Here is an 11236-nt window from a genome sequence, read left to right on the forward strand (position 1 = left end):
GGAAAAGGGGACACAAAAAGGTAGGCCACCCACGAAAGAAACCCAAAACGTGCAGAGAGAAAAAGCTTATGCTCTTTCCAAAAAACCCACACCTACCACAAGGGATCTATGCGGGGTCGAGTACCATGATGCAAAGTACGAAGAAGATAAGAAGGCAATAGAGAAGTTAGACAATATGGATGAATTGAAGCTATCAAAGAAACGTGGTCGACCGAGCAAGGATAAAGGTGAAACAAGTAACAAAGAAGTTAAGAATAGTGGTCCTCTATGTCCTCCCCCATTGGAAGGAGACGTAAATCTTAAGGGTAAGATGTTTCCATCTCAACAAATGGAAACAACAAAGACCACTCCGGTGCCCAAGCAAAAGGAGAAAAAAACCATATATGCGGAAGGGAAATGAAGGGTCCTAAAAAACATAGTTTGGGGAAGTATTTGAGACCTTCTAATATGATTTACAAAAACTACTTGGAGAACCTACCCGAAGCCATTCATGAGTTTATTACATCCATGGACGATGTCGAAGGGGATGGAAATTGTGGTTTCCATGTCACCACGGAAAAACTAGGACCTTTTAATGATGGGAACCAACAGGTTTCCCAAGGGGACGAAGTAAATTATATTCGTTAAAGATTGTTACAAACTCTACGCCGAAACAGGGACTTCTACAAGTCAATGATGCGAGGTGGCGGAGACCATGGGTTCGCACAAGAGTTCATTAGTTTTGAACGGCGTTTACATGGGTATGCCGTCATCACAAGTGATCAGTGGATGCAAATTTCGATATGTGGGTTTTTAATCGCGGAAACATTTAATTGGTTGTTCATTCTTTTGCGAGGGCCGGAAGTTGTTACACCTACGCGCCGCCAAAAAAGCCTTGCAATGAGAGTGTGAAACATAGAAGACTTGTTATTGCATTTGTTCAAGGCTGTCATTATATCATTCTTAAGCTTAGACCCGGTTTCCCAGTACCTCCATTGTGTCCTTTAGCCGTTTGACCTGTTTTTAAAGAAAATTACTCAATGGATTGGTGTGCAAATTACTCTACGGTTATGGAGCTTTGGAGAAGTTTGCATCCATCTCTTCCATATGGACTAGTGTGTCAAATGGATGATGAGGATGATGAAGAAGATTATTTTGAGGATGATGAAGAAGATGTTTTTGAAGATAACGAAGAAAATGTTGTAAGGTTAGGATCACCCTAGTACTTAATCTAATACATAGGGTGGATATATATATATATATATATATAATTTTTTTCATTTTGTTTTCATTGGATGCCTAGGTTGATATGAGATTATGAATGCTACATAATGTATCCTAAAGCGCATCTTATGAATTGAATATATTTTGTGGTTTTTTAACTTGTTTCTTGGTGCAAAGATTTGAAGAAAATGAACTTTTAGTGTATGGTTCGGCTAACCCGTAAAATATATTTGAGCCGATCCTTTCATATAAAAAAATTAATTCCCAAGTGTCAAGGTTCGGCTTAAATAAGACCATTATTGTGAGCCGAACTAAAATGAAGAACATTTTGGCAACATACAGTGTAATGTTCGGCTTATTAGGGAGTATAACTAATAAGTCGATCCTGTATAGGCACCCCAGGTGTCATGGTTCGGCTTACATATGAGGATTTTTTTGTGCCGAATTAGAATGTTGATAATTATCCCAACACACAGTGTAAGGTTCGGTTTATCCGTTATATTCAATAATAAGCCGTTCCTGAGAAGATTTCAAAAATGTTACGGTTCGGCTTATATGTAATTTAATTATACAGCCGAACCATATTAGTTGAACCTGCAAATGAGATTAAATTACCTAAATTGTTTGAAATCATAAAATCACCATTACAAATTAACCATTATAAAATCACTAACCATAACAAAGTAACAATTACAAGAATTTATTAACCAAAACGATTTATGACAAACTTCCCAAGGATGTTGTAGTGAGCTTGGTATTTGAATTTTTTTCCTTTCCATCTTCGTCATTCCTCTAGAGCTCGAACAACAATCTCATCATTTGTTTCACCTTTAAGCCGATATCGATTGAAAATCCGAACCATAGCTATGAAGTCCCTAACTTTATTTTTAATTGTTTCGATTCGACAAAACAATGATGCCTTATCCCGGTTGTTAGGATTATCTGTTTCATTGGTGAAGGATTCATGAATTCTGACCAAGTAGTACATACTCATTAGACCCTCTACCCATCGCTCGACAACCTTCTCCCGATAGTATGTTACATAATGTTTGAAAAGACATAAATCTTCTTCTAGAGTATATTTAGGACTAGACGCTGCCATTTTGTGCTTTGATAATGAGAAATCCTATGTGGCTATGTATATGCTTGAAGGATTGTACTATTTGTAACGGCTATATTTTCAAATGTTGTTTAAATATATCTGGTTCAGCTAATACGAACCTTTTATATTACAAGCCTTACTGCACTTAACATACCATCTCCAACGACTAGTTTTTAAAATTTGAATTACATTGGTGTTCGGCAGACATACATTTTCATTTAAAAGCCGAACCTGCAAAGTTTTCAACCATCTAGTGTATCTCGGCGCAAAGGTCTCTAATAAATCTCGGAATTCTTCTCTTCATCCATTTGTAACATATTCCGAGCTCGTATCTTCTCCTCCATGACGTATATCCCAAAGGCTTTGCATTCTAGCTTCCTAAATAAAAAAGATTGAGAAGTTAGTTTTATAAAAAGAAAACTAAACAACTCTATAATGAAACATTAAGCTTTTGGATTACTCACTTTTCTTCATTAGTTTCGCTGGGATGATGTTGATTAACCCATACTAATACTCTGATGTAATCTTTCATCATATAACGGATTTGTCAGAATCTTTCGGCTAATTCGGAATACGTACGATGTTTAGGATTTACATCTAACCGAAAATAGAATTCTTTCACTTTTTTCCAAAACATTGAATAATGCACATCAGGATGTTCACCATAAATACGATAAGTCCAAATGAAAGCTCTAACAAACAACTTATCATCTTCTACGGTGAATGGTTCCATGAATTAGTTTAGACGGAAACAATGAGTTATGCATACCCAATGCTACGAATAGAACACTATATATAGAAAAAGGCACAACGGATATATTTTTTTGGAAAAAGCAAGAAAAACGCCGTTGTATTTTACAGAAATCAGTGTAATGTTCGGCTCAAATTAACGATTTCCTTATGAACCGAACCTGTTGAATTAAAATTTCGGCTTATTCGTGTTTAGTATAATGAGCCGAAGCAACTGCGTAAACCAAAATTGTTGCAAGGCAACGAGTTCGGAAACTACGAAAATTGTAATTTGGGCCGAACCATATTCCTTTAAGTTGTTTCGAACCAAACATATAAAACCATTGAAAATTACATTAAAACATTTGATTCAAGGTACTAAACCAAACAAGTGTATTTAACAAAACATAACAAACTAAATGTACTTCACGACTCATAACAAAGAATGTGTGCTTAACGACTCATAACAAAACATAAAAAACTAAGTGTACTTCAAGACACATCCAAACTTATAGTTCACTGACCACGATCTCTTTTCCCTTTGTACACTCGTCCTCTTCACCAGTTGGACCGCCCCTAGCATCTTGACTTGAGCCTTCACCTTCTTGCCGTGGCCTCTTGCCCGTTGGCCTTTTTCCTGGTTTATTCGGTCACTTTCCTTTGTTTATGACTGCAACACACTGGTTGTACCAATCCTATTGCTCCTCCACTGTCATTTTAGTTTTGCAAGAAATTATTTTATTCAAATTTCTCAACAACTCCTTACTCGCCGCAACCTGGTTCCACTTAAAGGTCAAAGAACTTTAATATTTAAGAAGTAACACTTAAACAAGTAAAAAATTGAAGACATCGCTTACCATTGTTTTATATGCCTTTTGAATGTCAACGACCTTGGACTTCTTTTTGGAAATCTTTGCCTTCTCTCTGTCATCTACAACTTGACTTTCTCTATTGATAATAAACGGATGTAAAATTTCATTATACCAATCCATATAGCCTGGCTCAACTTGTGGAGGACCATCACCCAAAATATGCAAGTGGTTCTTATTTAACTTGTTGGCATCCAACTTTCTCTAGTACTCTAAGGTTGGTTCTGGATTATATTGGGGGCACCACGAAGAGGTGGTGCTTTTAGTCCCATTGGACCCAATGGCAACAACGTGAACTTATCGTTAACCACATGGAGCGTTTGGACAGATCCTAATTGACGTAGTACGCGACGAGGATCATATATTACAAAACCACCTGGATAAAATAAAGGTCCATAGTACATACCTATCGGCACACGATTATCTTGAACAACATAATATTCTTGGACATCTGTCAAATATGGGTCAAATACGACATCACTCCCATCCAAAGTATCTAATTTCCCTCTCAGATTAATAAACACATCTCTATTATTTCTTTTCTTGGTTTCCTCAAAATCATATCTATTCGTTGTTGGCGTTGTTTTATCCAAACTTTCATGTACTCTGGCCAATTTCAATTCTGGGTAATGGTCATATACCCACACCTACATAAATAATTCAAAATTTCTCAAAATATCCTCAAACAAAGAAACTGAATTCCTATTGTACATAAATAATTCAAGATTTCTAAATATTTCTCAAAATATCATCTAAACTACGAAAGTTCGGCACACAATGAAAACTTCAACAACAGAAAGATCGGCTTACAAATATGCATTGTTTTAACCCGAACTTTACACTGAACAACCAAATTTTTTTTTTTGAAATAAGAAAAAGTTGAACAACAAATTCAAATTTAATGAAGATTATTACCTGAAGCATAGTGAAATTTCCTCCAATGTTTGTACTTGCCAACCTAGATGCTTGTGCGAGTTGATTGAGTAGGTAGGAAAGTGACGCTGTCCCCCAAGCATAACTATTAACCGAGTGAACATCCTTAAAAAATTGGAGATATTGAACACTCACCTTGTTCCCAAAAAGGCCTGGAAAAATATCTCTTCCAAGAGTGTACAACATATATGTTGTTGAAGTTTGAATCACTAACTCCTCAGTCATCACCAACTTTCCATCTTTAACGTCTCCGCTGTTTTCTCAAAATAGGTTTTCAACCTCAACAACTTGAACTTCTTGTTTTTCTTGTTTTTCTTGTTGGGTGCACCTTTATCATCATGGGTAGAAGTAACATCTCTCACAGAACAACAAAACTCTAGTTCTGTTTTTGATCTTGGCCCACCTAGAGTTTCCTTCGCCAACTTATACAACTCATCCAAACTCATATTATAAAACGCTGCATCCACGCTTTCGTCTGTGACACTAAGGCCCGTAATCTTATACGCGTCGTCAGGAGTGATTGTCATCTCGCCAAAGGTGAGATGAAATGTGTAAGTCTCAGGACAAAATCTCTCGACAAAGGCGGAGGCTATCACTCTATCACATTCCTGATGACCATATCGAATGGAAGGTCATAAACCAGAGGCTTGCACTACAGCAATCACCTCAGGAACCTCTTTAAAAAAATACCAATGTGCAGCCCTTAGATGTCTCAAAAATCTAACCGCATGACAATGGTCAGGAGTCTCATATATCCTCTTAGCGCAAGACTCTTTGTAACCAATCAAGACTTTACCTCCATCGGCTGGAAGACCGTGTGGTAAACCATCCTCTCGTGCATCTATTACATCATCATCATAAGGAATGTGAAACCCAACAACACGAGGTGTAACATCTTTCTTCTCTGGTTGTTGTTGTTCTTCCACTTCAGGTTGATCTTCCACATCTGGTTGATCTTCCCGATTTTCATTTTACCCTTTTGGTTCCTATACATAGTACAAAAACATAAATAAGTATAATCCTACAGAATACACATCATATCCTTAAAAAAAAGGTTACAGAACCAAGTTCGGCTTATACGAACGCCAAACGTATCTGCCGAACCTACGAAATTCAAAGATCGGCGATGATTTAAATTAGTCGAACTGTTCTTCAGTTAAAAGTTCGGCAGCTAGTAAATTACACCCTATGAGCCGAACCTTCCTATGTGTTCTGAAAAAACCTAGGTTTTTTGAATTAAACTTAATCTAACAATACAGTAAAATGCTTTAATCAACAAATTAAATGGTTGGGTTTGTATGAAATACCTTCTAATCCTTATTTCCGGGGTTTCTTCTTCACTTGATTCAACTTCTTTGTCAATTTCAGTTTGAACTCCTTTTAACGGTTGGTTGTCTTCAATTGACGGATTAGAAGAAGATTTGGACCGCCTACCAATTTCTTTTTGTTTTCCACTAGCGATTTTATAGTTGTCTTTAATCAACGATCAAATTTTTATGAATCGACGATTAATTTCGGCGGTGAAATATGATTTTAACCGTTTTTCTCAGACTTGGTTTGAATAGAGAAGAGGAGAAGAACCGAACATGTTATTTTGATGTTCCTTATGGTTTGACCCTAATGAGAATTTTTTGCTTTTATATCAACTTAAGGGTAGTATAGTAATTTACAAGTTTCTAGAATATTCTAATACTTTCCAAATAGTTAGGCTCTTGATAAATTCTCATTTTTAGCCGAACATGATTCCTTGGGTAATTATCGAGTGCCAGCAATCTGCTTCGGCTCTATACTAAGATGTAACTTAGTGTCGAACTTATTACTAAGAGAACTGACGAATTCACCAACGTAGTTCGGCTATTACGCGTTAAACACTTATAATCCGAGCTTTTTACTTAGAACATTTAGGAATGTCAGAAAATGGTTCGGCTAATACGTATTACATAGTTATAAGCCGAACCTTATACTGTAACTTACGTATCGCAGTGCACTCAAAGCATAACATTTCACTTAAACATAAAACCATAACATTGTAGTTAAACATCGAAAGATTGTACCAAAAACCAAACACATAACATTGTTTTCTTCAAGTAAATAAAATTGTGCGAAATTCAAAGATTACTTAAAAACCAAACCATAAAAACCTAGTGTACTTCAACTTGCACCAGCACGACCTTTTTTACCACTACTTCCACTCGCACCTTCACCTTTGTTGATTACTCCATCCCAACGGCTGTACACATATTCTTGCTTATCCACCGCCATCTCCACTTTGCAATCAATTTTCTTCTTAATAGTCTTCAACACGTCATTACCCCAGCCACCTAATAAAATTGAACATAAAATTTAGTTACAACATATAAGCAAACACGTACAAAAATATTGAAAACAACTTTAAAAGTATGCACTCAATATAGCATAGTTCGGTAAGACTTCGAAACATCTTCAACCATGCTCTTTGTGTTCTTCCTCGTCTTCGGCTCCACTTCCTTTTGTGTTTGCTTTCCCCTATTACCATCTACCAAAGCTTGACCCTCCCAATTAATGATTAAGGGATGTGAAATTTGGTTATACAAATCTATATAAGCCGGGTCAACTTCACAAGGATCGTCACGCAACTCTTCTAAGTCAACCCAACTTAATTTGTTATCTTCCAATTTATCCCAAAAATCAATGGTAGGATCGGGATCATATTCGGCATTCCATGAACTTTCCGTACTCTTTGTACCCTTAGAACCCTTGGGCAACAACTTGAACTTTGATTCCTCTAGTACCAGAATCGTTTGGATATATCCGTATTGACGGAGTACTCGACGGGTATCAAACACTGTGAAACCTTCGGGGTAAAACAATGGCCCATAATACATCCCCAATAGCATTTCTTCATCCTCAACAACTTCATCATCTTCTTCGTCCTTTTTGTATGGTTGAAATACAACTTGTTCAGCAGTCAAAGAGTCTAACTTTTCTCTCAAAACTATCAATATTTCCTTTTTATTCCTCTTCTTATTTTCCTTGAAACTCCATTTGTACGAGGTAGGGAATGTATCTACCCACTTGTCATCTTCCTTGGAAAGATTCAATTCCGGGAAATGGTCATATATCCATACTTACACCAACAATATTAAAAAAAAAACCCAAAACTTATTTATTAGGATCAGTAGAATTGGATAATGAAGGTTGCCAACTTTGGGAAACAGAAGCAAGTTCGGCTTATGTTTAAATATGAGTTAAAAGCCGAACCACCCAGTTCGGCTTATTAAATTAAAAATGGAACAGCCAAACCTTTTGAAAAGCAGGTCTGGCATAAAATAAAATCAAAAAATGTAAGCCGATTTTGTCTTAAAAATGGAAATACAATGTGTAAACTTACCTGAAGCATTGTGAAATAACCTACAATGTTTTTACTTGTTAACCTAGACGCAGTTCCAAGTTGCTCGAATAGGAAAGAAAGGGCCGCGGTTCCCCAACAGTACTTGTGGAAGCTTTTCAAATCCTTATCAATTGAAGGTATTGAGCATTACACTTGTTTCCACTGTTATCGGGAAATATAACACTTCCTGAAGTATACAACAAATACGCGGTAGCAGTGCGCGTAGATGTGACCTCGTCCATAACCAAGTTTCCGCTTGAAATTTTCTCTTTCATGTCTCCAAAATACTTTTTCAAAGTGGTGAACTTGATTTTCTTCAACTTCTTTGTGCTAGAATCCACAAACTTCACCTCTTTAGCAGCGCAGGCAAACTCCAATTATGTCTTGTCTTTTGTCCAACCAAGAGTTTCCTCAGCCAGTACATACAACTCATCCCAAGTCATTTCATAAAACGCTGAGTTCACATTTTTCCCATGGACTCTAAGACCACTAATCTTCTGTGCATCATCTGGAGTAATTGACATCTCGTCAAAGGGGAGATGAAATGTGCAAGTCTCCGGATTAAATCTCTCACAAAAGGCTTAGTTTTTAACTGCATCAAATTCCTCTTGTGCATAGAAAATAGCAGGCCATAAACCAGAGCCTTATACTAAATCCACCACCTCAGGAGCCTCTTTGAAAATATCCCAATGTGCGGCGATTTGGTGTCTAAGTACGCGAACTGCATCCCTGTGATCCGGAGTCTCATAATTATCTTCGCCCATGACTCCTTGTAGCCAATCAACACTCTTCTACCATCTTCAGGGAGACCATGGGGCAAACCATCCCTGCGAGGACGTATCATATTATCTGGACGAGGAATGTGCTTACATGTCTCCCTTGATGTTATAACTCTCTTGTTCTTGTTCTAGTTCTTCTTCTTCTTGACCTTCCTCACCAACGTCTTCCTCATTGTCATCCTCTTGTTCTACAGGAAAAGAGCAAGTCGTGTCAATTCCCCTTTTCCCTGCATGTAAGTTCTTTGTGCTACCACCTCGAGGTTTGGGGGTTTTTGAGTTAGAAGGAGTCACTTCCATTGTTCTCATTTTAAGCTTGGCTTTGAATTTTCCCGGATGGGTGCTAAAAAAAATGACAAACCTTAATTAGTTTTCCAAATTAAATATATATGATTTTACTACATAATGTGATAACTCACCTATAAGTGGACAAGTTTACATGAAACTATTGGCCATACACAGAGTAAAGTTCGGCACATTCGATATTTATCAAAATGAGCCGAACAATGTTCTCAATAGTGTTAGCCATGGTCAGAGAAAAGTTTGGCACATTCGATATTTATCAAAATGAGCCGAATAATGTGCTCAACAGTGTTAGCCATGGTCAGAGCAAAGTTCGGCACATTCGATATTTATCACCATGAGCCAAAAAATGCACCCAACAGTGATACATCGGTTATTAAATAATATAATTCAAGTTCGGCTGATTATCATAAAAAAATTATAAGCCGAAGTTGGTGGTTCGGCTCATTCGATATTTAAAATATAACAAGTTTGTAGCTGAACTGTTCTTTGTCTGTAGAAAAAAAAAAGTTTGGCGGCTAAATTGCAGCCGAACTCTACATTGGAACTACCAAATCCTAGAGGAATCATCGATTACATGTCATAAATCAACGAAATACGCAAAAACAAGCAATGGGTTTGTGTTAAATACCTTTCTATGTGCAATTTTAAAGAATCAGCCTCTATTTATCCCTCTCAAACACCAATCGATCCACTATCCTCTACATCTCCATCTTTTCCAAAAACCCTAGATTGTGATGCTACAGATGAAAAACCAGGATTCAACACCGTATTTCTAGGGCATCGCTTAACACGAGGTGTCATTGATGTGTTTAATCTATAACTTAATCGAACAAAGAAACTTTCAGATTTTTTTTTCCAGTTTTTGGAGAAGAAGATGGGAAGAAGAGGGAGCAAGAGAAGTGTTTTTGGTTTTAAAAAATTTTAATTTCTTTTTCAAGTAACCGTTATTAGGGTTAATTAGTGGGTAATAATTAATTAGTGGGTGGGTAGTTAATTAGGGGATGGGTTAATTAGTGAGAGAATTTTATGATTAGAATTTAATTTAGTGGAAGGGTATTAATATAAATTTAAACTATGCAGGGGTATTATAGTAGCTTAAGTATCATTAGGACACCCCTTATAAACTATCATTGGACGGAATAATAAGTCTGTATGCCCCAAAATTATCTTGTATGCCCCAAATGAGGGTTCTTCATAAAAGAGGATAACTCCTCAAACTTATACAGTTAACAAAAACGTCTTCTTCTGATGAAGTCGTTTGTGTTCATGACATTTACATTCCAATTTTGGATGTCTAAATAGTTCATAATGGCTAAGAGACTTTCACCTTTCCAACTATTTTGGATAGTGAATCTATTACAAAAACTGACAACAGCGCTGCCCAAATGATATTGAATCTACTTGTTAATACAAAAACCATAGCTTTAAAATTTATATCAAAGTTTGAGTTGTTTCTAAAGTCCGAACTTTGTTTGAATCTTCTTTCTCTAGCTTTAGCATATATTCCTATCAGCAACTGGAGAGTGGGTTACGAATCACTTTGAAAAATGATATGGTAGCCACTCATTTCCACTTCCCATTGAAAAATCGCCTCCGCCCCTGCTACTTCTAACTGTTCTCTAGTGGTACAATTTCTCCAACTACCCCTAGCTTCGATAGTTCTTCCTGCAAAATCAATCATTGTTAGTCCAACTCCTGAACTAGTCATAGGTTCATGCATGGATAAAGCTACGTTTATTTTTATTGCCATGTAATCTAAGTTTCCATGGGGTTGGAAGCTAGTAACAATCAATGAGTCATCATTTAGCGGATTATAATACAAATTTTGCATGATGTCGTATTCTTTTCTATTAACCCACATATAACTATTTATGAATTTAACTATCTTCCTTGTTGTTAAAGTACTATTTTGAATTTCCTTTTTGAATACACGATTACATCTTGCTTT

Source organism: Papaver somniferum, unplaced genomic scaffold (assembly GCF_003573695.1).
Source record: "Papaver somniferum cultivar HN1 unplaced genomic scaffold, ASM357369v1 unplaced-scaffold_47, whole genome shotgun sequence".
Lineage (NCBI taxonomy): Eukaryota > Viridiplantae > Streptophyta > Magnoliopsida > Ranunculales > Papaveraceae > Papaver > Papaver somniferum.